The sequence below is a fragment of the Moschus berezovskii genome, chromosome 8, assembly GCF_049115385.1.
Source record: "Moschus berezovskii isolate FMDL1 chromosome 8, NW_MosBer_1.0, whole genome shotgun sequence".
NCBI lineage: Eukaryota > Metazoa > Chordata > Mammalia > Artiodactyla > Moschidae > Moschus > Moschus berezovskii.
In genome coordinates, this window is record NC_142467.1 from 84,232,469 (window position 1) to 84,245,856 (window position 13,388).

Consider the following 13,388-nt stretch of genomic DNA (forward strand, 5'->3'; position numbering starts at 1 on the left):
CATGCAGTGAATCACAGAGAGGAGAAACCTAGAGAATCCTGGTTAACCTGAATTCTAGTCCCTGAGCTGGTCCTCTTAATTCCAGGCCTTAGACAACCACAGTGACTGGGGTATGCCAGACAACAAAGACCTTTTATGGCATCAACTAAACATAACTTATTTTTTGTGTATAACCAAAGAGCACCAGTTAAACTAGTTAGTGGAATTCAAAGCAAAGTCAGTCTCACACATAGGCTGAAAATTGAGGAGGAATGTGAAGTGGCTTAGCATAAACTCCTGGCTGATAGAAGTGTTCCTTATTAGATGGCAGATTATTGGCCCTGCTTTCATTTGGAAAAAATCCAGTCTAGATAAATGAAAAAGGTGGGTCAATTGAGTGCAGGTTCTTTACAGAAATATTTCGAATAATTGTTCTTTTTTTTTCCCATGAAGCCCATTGTATATGGGATATACACATAGGATTGGGAATCCTAGAAGCTTTATGGTTTAGAAAGACTATAATAGGTGACATTCTTTATGTATCCTTTTAATAATCCCCAAGTCCAAAGATAACCCATGCATATCTCTTCTGGGCACCTATAAATAACCCAACTAATACAGTCAAGATCAGTGATTTGTAAGGGTACCATCTGAGTCACCATAAACTATTTTAAAAGAGAAAATTTTGGTATAGGGCAGTCGGAAAACCCCATAGGTAAGTACAAAATACAATGCAATTAAAATTCATTTTCTAGATTTTCTTTCAGTTCCCGTAATTTTAGGAGATTTGATTAGATGGACATTTGGTATTGCTAAATGGTTAGTGAACTCTGTTAATATACAACTATGCTAAAAGCCTGGAATAAATGGTCAACTTATAAACAGCTATCCACACCTCCAGTTTTACCATGTTAAAATATCTACTGTCCGTTTGGCTTTTTCCTTTCAGAAATAGATGTCATACTTTGAACTGAAGATACTTTTGGTTATCGTGAGGCTTAAACATGAAATTTCTTTCTGTTTTCCTCTTTATTTCTCTCAAACTCTCTCACATCCTTCTGGTTATAATTTCAGCAGTCCTATATTCCCAACATCAAACAGAGGTTAAGTACCATGCTATTTAAACAAGATGATTTGTATTTGATAATGAGTGAGTAAGGAAAGCGGAGGAGGAATAAAGCAGAGAGGAGTGGCGACTCCCGACAGCAGGGCATGAGGAGAAATGTCCCAACAACTCCACAGTCATTGGTTTACTCAGTAAAAATACTGCTCTCATAACTTTATAATTCGTCTCCCTAAAATTTTATGTTTCCTACTTTGGAAAACAACTCTGTCTAGTATATAATTTCACTCTTTTATTATGACATTTGAGAAAATAGCCAAGACTGGTTAGGTTTAATTACCTCCATCAAGTTATTTTAGATGTCAGTTTCTACAAGTCATTCACAAATGGGCAGATGGCAGAAACATGTTATTCCAGAATAACTAGGCTTGGGTAGAACTAAAGAAAAAACGTTGACTCCCTTGTACAATGTTGGTGTTAGTGTGAGTACATATTTTGAATGCTTCTGTTAGTGATAACACTGTATGATTATAGAACCATCATTTGATTTGTTTCCTGTTTCCTTAAATAATCTTAAAAAATGTGACCCAGTTGATTGGTTTTAATCAGAGATTATAAAATAGTGCATTTCTATTTGCACTGTATTTACTATTTGCTGTTATTACTTTTCTCAAGGTATTATCTTGAACTTGAGTTTGAAATGTTAATAGATTCTTATTCCATATCCTTCTCTGAATGTGACAAATGGAAAAATGGAATTTGCATACCTTGAAAAATCTTTATTCTGCAGTATTCTTAGTTTTGGTAATGATATACTCTTGGGCTGTGTATGTATTTAGAATATGCCACATTTGGACATCTCTAGTCACTAGCATAAACCTTTAATTACTGTATAATTATAAACAAGTATTTTTCTTTTTTGAAGAAAAAACATTGTAGGCAAAGAATAAAACAAGCCTATGTATTTGTGTGACTTGAGAACAAAACACTGAAAAACTCACAAAAGTAAAAATATCAGTGTTTTTATGATACTATTAAATCACATTGCAATAAATCAAATTATTGATAATACTAAATAGGATGTGATGATTCTGAGATTTTACCTACTTGCAAGCTAATAATTTATCCTGCCAGTGTCATGGATGTTGGCAGAAAACAAGAGACTCTTGGGTCAGAGACAAAGAACTATTATTCACAGCATTAGCAGTAGCCAGAGTATAGTATTTGCCTCAGTTCCCTTTGCCCCAATTCCCACAGGGAACACAATGAAAGACAGGTGATGTCTGTACTTAGAGTAGGTTGTTACAGCAGGGGAACCCTGAGCTTAGGGAACCAAAATCTTTTATAATGGGCAGTGAGCCTGCCTGAATATTGCCCTGGAGAGACACTATTTTTATTTTACTGAATGATAAACAAACATGGCTTGTTTTCTTCAAAGGGAAACACTCTACTTTTCAAGGCCTTCTACTATACAAACTTTGAAAATGTAGTCTGGTAAAAGGCAGCCTATGGCTCGATTTCCAAGATGTGTTGAAACGGGAGAACCAAGGATCGCTGTCTTACAGTGAATGCAGTGTACACAAATGTAGGTTTCTTTATATCTCTGTAATTAAACTAAACTTAGCTTTGGAATCTCCATCTTTTAGGGTGGAAAATTTAAACCTGTCAGTCACTTCTAGCTTAAAATATGTTTCCATATATTATAAATTTCAGTTAATTAAGAATTCTCATACTATTTTTCTGCATTTCTCTCGGTAGTAACAATAATATAGCCAACTTAAAATTGTACTTACATCAATCACGTAAAAGTCTAAGCTCTTTATATAAGCTAATTCATGTAAAGGATAAAGTGTTACAGTTTCTACTTAATATTTGTGAAAATTGAGACACTGGGGAGTCATGTTGCCTAGTCACATACCTAGTAAGTGATACAGCTGGGATTCTGACCACGAGGTCTCTTCTAACCTGTGTTCTGTTATATCTCTGCTTTAGTTTCTCTGGGCTCTCTATATGCCTGGGGACTTATATTTCATCTGTGCATCTCATCCATATTTAGTCCAGTCTTTTCTGGCTCCCACTGGTATCTTACTTTATGGTAGGTAAGAACCTTCTCAGGTACCTATCGATATCTATACTTTTATCATATTACCTAAGATGATTCTTTTACCATCTACTGATTAAATGCTTATTTAATTTCAGGCCGAAAATGGTAGGTCCTTATGTCATCATACACTTTCCCTCTTGTGTGATTTAAGGTATAGACACTATGACAATATTTAAGGTTTTATTTCTTGATATTAAAACTCAAACTTTTAGAACTGAGAAAAATCTGCCCCCACTTAGTCACTTGACTCTTACAATTGAACATTATAGCTTTTTAGACTTCTCCCACATATATTTATGAAATCTACCTAGCTAACTCAATTCACTTCTTTGTTCTGGGGCTCCTATCCTCCTTGTGGGGCAATAACTGTCATACACTTACTTGGTGCAGGGCTACTGGCAATAAGTAGGAGTCAGGGAAGAAAAATACCCAGATTGGATCTTCAAATTCATAACCTAATTTACATAAAATGTTGTAGACTCCTAAGAACTTGGCTGGATGTGATAGCTGGACCATAAAGAAGGCTGAATACCAAAGAATTTTGCTTTTGAACTGTGGTCCTAGAGAAGACTCTTGAGAGTCCCTGGGACTATGAGGAGATCAAACCAGTCAATCCTAAAGGAAATCAACCCCAAATATTCATTGGAAGGACTGATCCTGAAGCTGAAGCTCCAATACTTTGGCCACCTGATGCAAAGAGCTGACTGACTCATTGGTAAAGATCCTGATGCTGGGAAAGATTGGGCGCAGGAGGAGAAGGGGATGACAGAGGATGAGATGGTTGGATGGCATCACCAACTCAATGGACACGAGTTTGAACAAACTCCAGGAGATAGTGAAGGACAGGGAAGCCTAGAGTGCTACAGTCCATGGGATCACAAAGAACTGGACATGACTGAGTGACTGAATGACGACAACTTTGGTATGTGTTTTAGAAAGCAATGAGCATTGGTGACACCAATAATTAAAAACTAGTCTTCGAACAAAGTCCTACTGTATAGCACAGAGAGCTATGTTTAACATCTTGTGATAAACCATAATGGAAAAGAATATAAAAAAGAATGTGTATAAATATGTGTGTGTGTGTGTAACTGAATCACTTTTCTCCATAGCAGAAATTAACACAACACTGTCAATCAATATACTTCAATAAAAAACAAACAGACAAAAACTAGTCTTCAATCCCTATGTTCATTTAAGCTTGCTAAATTTAAGAAAATCACTTATATTATTTTCTCCATTTCCTGTTTTGTTTTTCTCTGAAGGCAGGGCCAGGATAAGGTTAAGGTGAATGGAGCAGGTTGGTACTTGCCTTGGGTACAAAATTTAGGGGATACCAAAAAAAAATTGAGTAATCAGGGTGTTTAAAAAGTCAATGTTTAAAATGTTTAAAAAAGTCAAAATAATGCAAAAATTTGTAATGAAAGAAATGTCAAAATTTAAAACAAAACACAATTATGATTATTGACTTTTCCCTTTGACCCAGGCTCCAAAATGGTGGGGTTATAGCATTATTACTGATCCCACAACACATTCTCTTCCCTATTGTCAGTCCTTTAAAAGTTCTTAATGTATGTAGTGGCGGAGAAGAACAGTAAGAAAACCTGCAAACACTGATACTTACATGCATAAAATCCCTTTTCTTCTAGTTATTTTTGTGGCTTCACTAGCTTCTATTCATTGTAACCCTGTTTGAGAAACAAAAATTTGATGGAGTTTTTGCTTGAGACGCGTGTCTGCTTCCTTCATTCTCTGTCTTTCAAAATTTAAGCAATTAAAGATGTTTAATTAGGAGCTTTTTTATCTTGTTATTGTTATATAACAAGTATAATTTTTTCCACCTTTCCGGTAATGGCCTGCCCCTTGGAAAGACAGTGATATTTTCACGACTTTCTTACCAACCTGGCAAAAAAACCAACTCAACCAACCAAACTATTAACACCATTTTAATACTGGAAGACAGTGAAGCAAATATACTGGTGCCAATAATGTTGACATTGCACTATTTTTTCAAAACTAAACTTAACCTCAGTGTAAACTAGAAAAGGGGTTTCAAACTTGAAAATGCTTCATCATTTCTTCTTTGCCAAACATAGACCATCTACAAGTATTGTTGGTCTGGGCCAGAGTAAGACCAATGAGGCCAGAAACACTGAAGCCAAAAAAAAGACAAGGAACAATCAATGGGAAATGACATTTGCCTTCCTATGACTTTGATCCCAAGAGCCAAGCTTCAGGTCATCTGGAGATGGGCTGGGGGAAGAGGGCAGAAAGAGAACATGTCAATTGGATGCTGGGATTTTGGTGTAATCTTACAAATCTAAAGGGTCCCTGATATCCAGTCAGAGAGACAACTGGGGGAAAAGAGGCTCCTCCTACCTCACAGTTGTCATAACAGCCTTTTTATTCCAGCATCATCAGGGATTGCTTTTAAGAGCATTTTGATAGATGGCATTTTCTGCAGTGTTAGTAGTGGGAGGAGGGGGAGGAGAATCTATTTGCTGCACAGGCAGTTTTTGTGATCTGAACAAGACTCCCCCACCCCCTTCAAACTCAGCTCTGTATGACAGAACACACACGCTCACTTGTTACCACTCGCCTTGTGGCCTCTGGGATTCCTTTCTCTTTAGCTGTGTTTCTCAATCCTTTGCATCTCTCTGAGGCAGAAGTAGCAAAAGCAGCAGGAAATGGCAAAGGCATACAAGTCTGTGCTGTTTCTGGAACACATTGAGCTTGTGTCTACACTCTGGAGGTAGAAATTCTGCCTGAAGAAAAATATTCCACTACAGTGCTCTTTGTCTGCTTGCCAAAGCACACAGAAATGGATCATCTTAAAATGTAGGCACCCAAAAGCCTGACATGTAGATGACCCCGATAAAATGACTATTTACAGAGTAAGGATTTGGAGGGGTACCTGTAATGCAAAGAATAGTGCTTGTTCCCCCACCTCCCCCTCTAGGGCATACACAACACATGATGATGCACAGAAGTGTTAGATAAAAATTTCTGCTTCTTCTTGGGGTAAATTTTCCCCTTTTCTCCCATTCACTAAAGCATTTTGAAGTTTAAGTAATAGAGACTGAGACTTTTATGAATATACACATGATTTGGTCAGTATTTAAAAAAAAATAAATTAGTTGCAAATTTCAATATTTTTACTACTTAGAAACAGATTTCTTTTAGCATACCTCATTTCTCATCCACACCCTTCCACATGTTGAGAGACTCTGTCCTGGGAACCTGATTCAGCATCCTCTTCTCTAATATATTCATTCTTAGACTCAGGGGCTCTGTTTTTTAGTGTGATCTTACGAATCTAACAGGGCATGTTATGTCTATATTTGGGCAACATTTTGAGAGACATTGGAAAGCAAGATATAGGCTGTTTGTAAAAATGCATTTTCATCCTTTCCACAAGTTCAAAAGTAGAAATATCTACCTAATGGAGAGGGGGGATGATTATACATGTTTTCCTCCAGTTGCTGAGCATCGATGAAGGTTTTTTATAGTGCTACTTGGAATACTCTAATCTAACAGATGGAACCAAGTGCCTTTTATTCAAAGTCCTGGTGGATTTTCTCTTTCTGAGACATGTAGCACAAAGAACAATTTCACATTCTTCCAATGAAAATCTGTGTGACCCTTTGCAAATGTTATTACAAAGGAGTTCCAAGAAAATTACAGGAAATTCACTGAGCATTACTAGCCTAATCATGTGATCATCATTTGCTCAGTATTTTCCTTTTTTCAGTAGGAGATTGATATTTGTAGTATGATGCTTACTAGAGCAATAGGTTGGAAGGAAATCGTTTTCTATATTTTAAGAATGTTCCCTTTTGGCAGTACATAATCTCTTAAAAATGATCTTGCTTTCAGATAGCTACAAATATATCATTTAGTGTTTTTCTTTTTTTGTATGAATGTGGGGCTGATAGATTTAGATACAGGGGAGGGATTGCAGGTTTTTCATTACCATAAATCCTGTGTCACATCACCAGCATGATGGAAGCATTTTGATAGATAACATAAAGTCATTAATCACCACTCTCTTAAACTAAGTACAGAGAAAGAACTTTAAATGTTCTACATTCCAACATTTGTGAATGCCTCCTTTTTTAAAAAATGCCATCCTTTATTAGTTCATGATGTTTAAGATAGCTTGAGTTAACTCCATGAAAAGAGACTGTGTAACAAGGGAAGAAAGGACTGGAAAGGGGGTGGGGAAAAGGGAAGGGAGGCAAGAAGATTAAATTCCGTCTTAAATCCAAACATGGGCTAGATTGCATGCTAGCATTAATGTCTTTGTCCTCTTCCCAGAGAATGTTGGCAGCCTTCCAGTTTATTAAAACAACAATCCAATGCTGATCTTCTCTCTGTATACACAATTCAAGGAAGGATCATTTACACAAACAGAGCTGTTCACTGAGGTATAAAAGCAAAAATGCATTTTAGGAGATGCTGTTTATGACTGTTGCATAAAGCACTATGCCCCTGTGTTTCATATAAGTAATCCTGATGATTATTAAGTGTAGAAAGAAAGCCATGTTGTTATTCTAAAAGCGGTAAGCACAAGTCGCATCTAGTCATTTAATGACACTGCTTAAGCTTTGGAAATGGTGCTAAATACAGTTGTGTGTTCCTCTTGCAAAATATCCATACCTGTCAAACAGATGCATCCTAGAATGTGTATTCTATTATACTTTTTTCCCCCTAAAACAATGCATCATGTAATTTATTTCACAGATGGGTTTTCCTACTTAACGCTTAGATCTGTGAATAGTCAACTTTCTTGGCATCTATTTAATGATTAAAATGAAGTTTATCTGTCACACAGTCATTGCTAATGTAAGAGTGTTTATAAAAGAAAAGTGTTGCATGCCCAGGCATGTATATTAGTGCAAAACACTGTTGTGTGTATTTCTTTTGTCACATATAATTCTGTAATTCACCCAGCAACCTTCAGGCTTACAAGTTCTGCGGGGTAGTGACAAATGTGAGACAAACAGATTTCCTACTAGAAGGCCCACCTTAGGAAGCAGAGGTGACTTTAGGGATAGCAGCCTTTTAAGTGAGCTTTGTTTCCAGATAGCATTCTGTAAATCCAAATCTTTGATGATGACACAGTATATTGAATGGTGACCCACTGAATGACCGTTGAACTTTTAAGATATGATTCAGCATACCATGGGGAGAACAAAGGACAGTGACATTAAACACCAGATGGTATTTCAAAGCCCATCAGATAGATACACAAAGTCCTTTCTCTTTTCAACAAAAGATTGGTAAGGCCTTACAACTCTGCACCCCCCCCCCCAAAATTAAAAAACAGAAAGAAAGAAACAAAGAAGGAAAAAAAAGACCATTAAGATAAATGGGATGATTTGGTTTTGTCTTGCTTGATTATTACAGGAAAGCCATCTGAATGGGTCACATTACAAACTAGACTCCAGATCAAAGGATAACTACTGCTGCGGTGGGTCACACTGATTTGAGCTATGTCAATCAGATCAGCATGAAATCCTAAACTCTGGGCCAAGAAAACATGTCTCTCTCAAACTGAGACTTGACCACAGCAATTAACCAAAGCATTTGCCTCTGCCTCACAAGAAATCTGAGAGGGTTTTATTGGTTAGACCACTGTATGGACACACACGAGTGACTGGGATACTGTAACATAGCTTAGACGGTTGAATTCATGAGTAAAATACAACTGTCCACCAGAAAGTCACCCAAGAGCTGCTGCTCCATCAGTAGCTGTTGGGTGAATAAAGAGGTGAGTGAAACATAGTTTGCGCACATGTGACGTTAGTCAAAGAACACTTCATTCGCTTGAAGGAAATCAAAGCTTTGAGTGTGCTTGACTTTGAATGTGCGGGTGATGGTAGAGAAGGAAGTGTGATTTTATGTATCAACTTGACTCAGCCACAGTGCCCAGATATTTGGTCAAAGATTAATCTGGGTGTTTCTTTGAGGCTGTCTTTTGGGTGAGCTTAAATTTAAATCAATAGAACTGAGTAGAGCAGAAAGCCCTCCAAATGTAGGCCTCCTTCAGTGAGCTGAAGATCTTAATAGAACAAAGACTGACCTCCCTGAATAATAAGGAATTCTGCCAGCACTCAGCCTTTGAATTCAAACTGTAACTCTTCCCTGAGTCTCCAGCCTGTGGGCCTACTCCATCAGATTTTGGACTTGCCAAGCTCTCACAATCATATGAGCCAGTTCCTTGAAATAAATCTCTATCTCCGTCTATATACATCCTGTTTGTTCTGTTTCTCTGGAGAGCCCTGACTAATATGGAGAGGTACATAAATACTGAGAGCTCATAACACTTCGGCACTTGAGAAATGGATTAGCTGGACTCAGTGGTCTCAAAGCCCTGCACCAGATCTTAGGTTCTGGGAGAGCTGACTGGGTGGGGTAGGATGTATAGTGGTTAAGGGCTCCAGTTCTGGAAGGAGACACATCAGGGTTGGAATCCTGGCCTTGCCACTTACTAACTCTATCACTTTGTACAAGTTCCTTAGGGCCTTTAGGTCACAGTTTCCACATTTGTAACACAGTACATTAAAATGCACATCTGGGATTTCAGAAAGGAGATGGATACAAAAAGAGAGAAGATTTTAAAAATGACAAAAAAAATGGGCAAAGGAGTGTAAACCACAAATAACATCCCACATTTCTTTGTAAGAGGAAGTCTGGTTGTGAATCTCAGGTCATCCAAACACAACAGTTCTCCTAAACTTATAGCCACCTGAGACATACAAAATCTTTTCAGTTTAATGGCTCCATTGGACCTGTTTCACCATAATTTCCCATCACCCACACTAGGGCTTGCTGTGGGAATCTTTGCAAAAAAAACCATGGGCTTCTTAGAGAATTTGGGCTGAAAGGGGAAGAAAGTGAAGAACTTGGACAAGATGTTACAGTTTTAGGACCCAGAGTCAAGAGATTCTGTGAGGAAATTGGCCTGTTTATGGAGTCCTTTAATACTAAAGAATTAGCCACTGATACATCATAAATTGGTCATTTGGGGGGACTGCCAAATCTCATATTTCTACAATGAAGATACATCTATGACATTCAAAGGACTCTTTGAAATGGACTTGTCTGAGGGTACCAAGGAATGGACAGCTTTGTTTGGAAGATTTAGTATCTTCAGAGAATAGAGAACTTTGAAGGAGTGGAGGCTTGGCTTGGAGGGGAGAAGAGAAAGGGGAGGATGAGTGCTTAATACAGCTCCAGAGCATAGTAGGCATGAGGGCATGAGGAGAAGGGCCTTGGGTGGTAGATAGGGCTACAGAAAAAATGTGGGAAAGGCCAAAACCATGCTCAATTTCCAAATTCTTCCCAGGACCAGCTCTGTGCTCTCATTTTCCTAGGTCACAGATGAGCCCTGCTGCCAGGATCCAGGGTGGAGGATGATAACACCCTGGAATAGTTCTGTAGCTCACTTGTGGGCCAGACTAGAACACTACAAACTACTTAAAAATATTCCAATAGAAACAAGTTCTGAGTTCCATACTGACTTATATTGTTGAAAAAAAAAATCTTGACGTGTACTCTATACTAAAATAAGGATTTACATAACAAAACCAGAAGGTTAGTTACAAAGAAATACTTCCATGCAGGATTGGAGTCATCATAAAATCCATTTAAGAAACAAATTTCTTAGAGATTCAAAATGTGCCTTTGATTTTCAATTTTCATGATGTTTCCATGTGGTCATATTAATTATACATAAAGGAACAAAAATTTTATAGAATGGCTTGTTAAGGCCACACATTTTATATTGATTTTTTAATTTTCATAACAGCCATATGAAGTGGACATTTTTAGTTCCATTTTACAGATGAGGAAAGCAAGGTTCAGAGAAGGTAAATCATTATTGAAGGTAACATAGGAAGTGGTGGAGTATTTCTGTTTTCAATGTGTTTTTCAGTCTACCATTTTCATTAGAGTAGCTTCTATAACTGAAAACTTGATATTCACAGTAACTACAGGTTCTGATTAATTTTTCCTTTTATTTCTCAGGGCAGGTGGATATGGTCATCTACACCACTTAAAAATCTAAAACCTGATGATGTATAACTCAAAAACAAAAAGGCAAACAACCCACTTAAAAAATGGACAGAAGATTCAAATAATTATTTTTCCGAATCAGATATACAAATGGTATATGAAAAGATGTTCAACACTATTAATCACCAGAGCAATGCAAACCAAAATCCTGGTGAGGTATCACTTCACACCACTAGGACAGGTAACAGAAAAACAAAAATAGCATGTGTTGGCAAGGATATGGGGAAATTGGAACCTACATATTGCTGAAAGGAATGTCAAATGAATCAGTGCTATGAAAAAACAGTTTGGAGGTTCTTCAAGATGTTAGACATAGAATTACCCTATGACCAAGCAATTCCACTCTTCAGCACATACCTCAAGGACCTATATGTTCAAACAAATGTAAGCACACACATATGTATAGCAGCACTATTCACAACAGTCTCAGGGTACAAACAGCATGCTACTGCTAAGTCACTTCAGTCGTGTCCGACTCTGTGTGACCCCATAGACGGCAGCCCATCAGGCTCCCCCGTCCCTGGGATTCTCCAGGCAAGAACACTGGAGTGGGTTGCCATTTCCTTCTCCAATGTGTGAAAGTGAAAAGGGAAAGTGAAGTCGCTCAGTCATGTCCGACTCGTAGCGACCCCACGGACTGCAGCCCACCAGGCTCCTCCATCCATGGGATTTTCTAGGCAAGAGGCTTGCCATTGCCTTCTCCGACAAACAGCATAAATGTCCATTAACAGATGAGTGGATAAACAAACTGTGGTATATCCATATTATGAAATATTATTCAGCCATCAAAAGAAACACTACAAGGTGGATGAAACTCAACACCATTATGCAAAACGAAAAGAGTCACACACCAAAAGTCATATGATTCCATTTCAAAGAAACGACCGGGTTTCCAAGGGTTAGGGAGTAGTAGAAGTGAAGAATAACTGTTTCATGGGTACGAGATTTTCTTTTAGGGTGACGAAATATTTTGGTCTGTATACAGGTGATGGCTATATACATTGTGAATGTATTAAATGCCACTGAATGATTTATTTTACATTATGTAAATTTCACCTCAATTAAAAAAAAAAAAATCTAAGGTTTGGTGAATGTCCTGGTTATACCAGGCACAGAATTAGAAAAAGAGTTACTCAGTCAGATTTTGAGATAGATGATCATGACTACAAAGAGCCATAGTAAATCTGATGAACTCATCATCCAAGTGAACAAAAGAAAGTGTGCCTATATCCACCCATCCTACCAGAACCCTGGTTTCCACATGTTATTTTGTAAAGATCCCTAAATACCTTCCTGGGGTAAAGCAACTTTGAAACATGGAGTAACCACATAAAAATGGGCATGTTTTTCCCCCAACACAGCTTATCATGTGAAAATCAGACCAACTTGTCTGGCTGACCACTCCATTTACCAGTATTCTCTAATCACCAAACTGCTTAATTTGGTTACACGGTGGGCCTGTTTAGAATGCAAGAGATGCCTGCTTTGATTTTAACAGGGTCTACAGGTCAAGGCATAGAAGGTTTTCTATGTGAGCTAGTGGCCTACTTTCAGGTGAATAGTAAGCTTTTAACTTAATGGCTTATCTCTCTTTTCAGCTGCAAACAGTCTCCATTGTTTTTCCCTTCCCAGGGATGGCCACTGTGAAATGCTACTCTCAGAAGAAAGAGGGTGTCAAAAACCCCAGTGATTTCGAAGGCTTATGGAACACACGGAATAGGAGCAATTTAGATGACAAAAAGGAGCTCACTTCAGTCCAGATTTACACTGTGTTCTATTCACCGACACATCAGCAAACATTATAAATGCCTTGCCTGAGTAATGAATGGTTTCTGAGTGAGATCCTGGGCTGGCAGCAGGTTTGAAATTCTAGAGAGTCAGGCAAGGGAGAAGGTGACGAGGGTAGAATTACGGGAAAGGATTAATGAGGGGGTGCTGGCTGAACATACTGCTTCACTGTTCTCTCAGTCACTAGACTGAGGAGTCACTGATTTTTGCCTCCAGGAATGTACTTTCATAACTTAAAACAAGCCTCTTTAAACAAATCTGCATCAGGCAATGTGTCAACACTTCATTGGTTTCAATAGAATTAGTTTTCTAAATGCTCTTTTCTGGAGCAATTTTTGTACTTGAAAATGCATTACAAGGAACATTTACTATAAC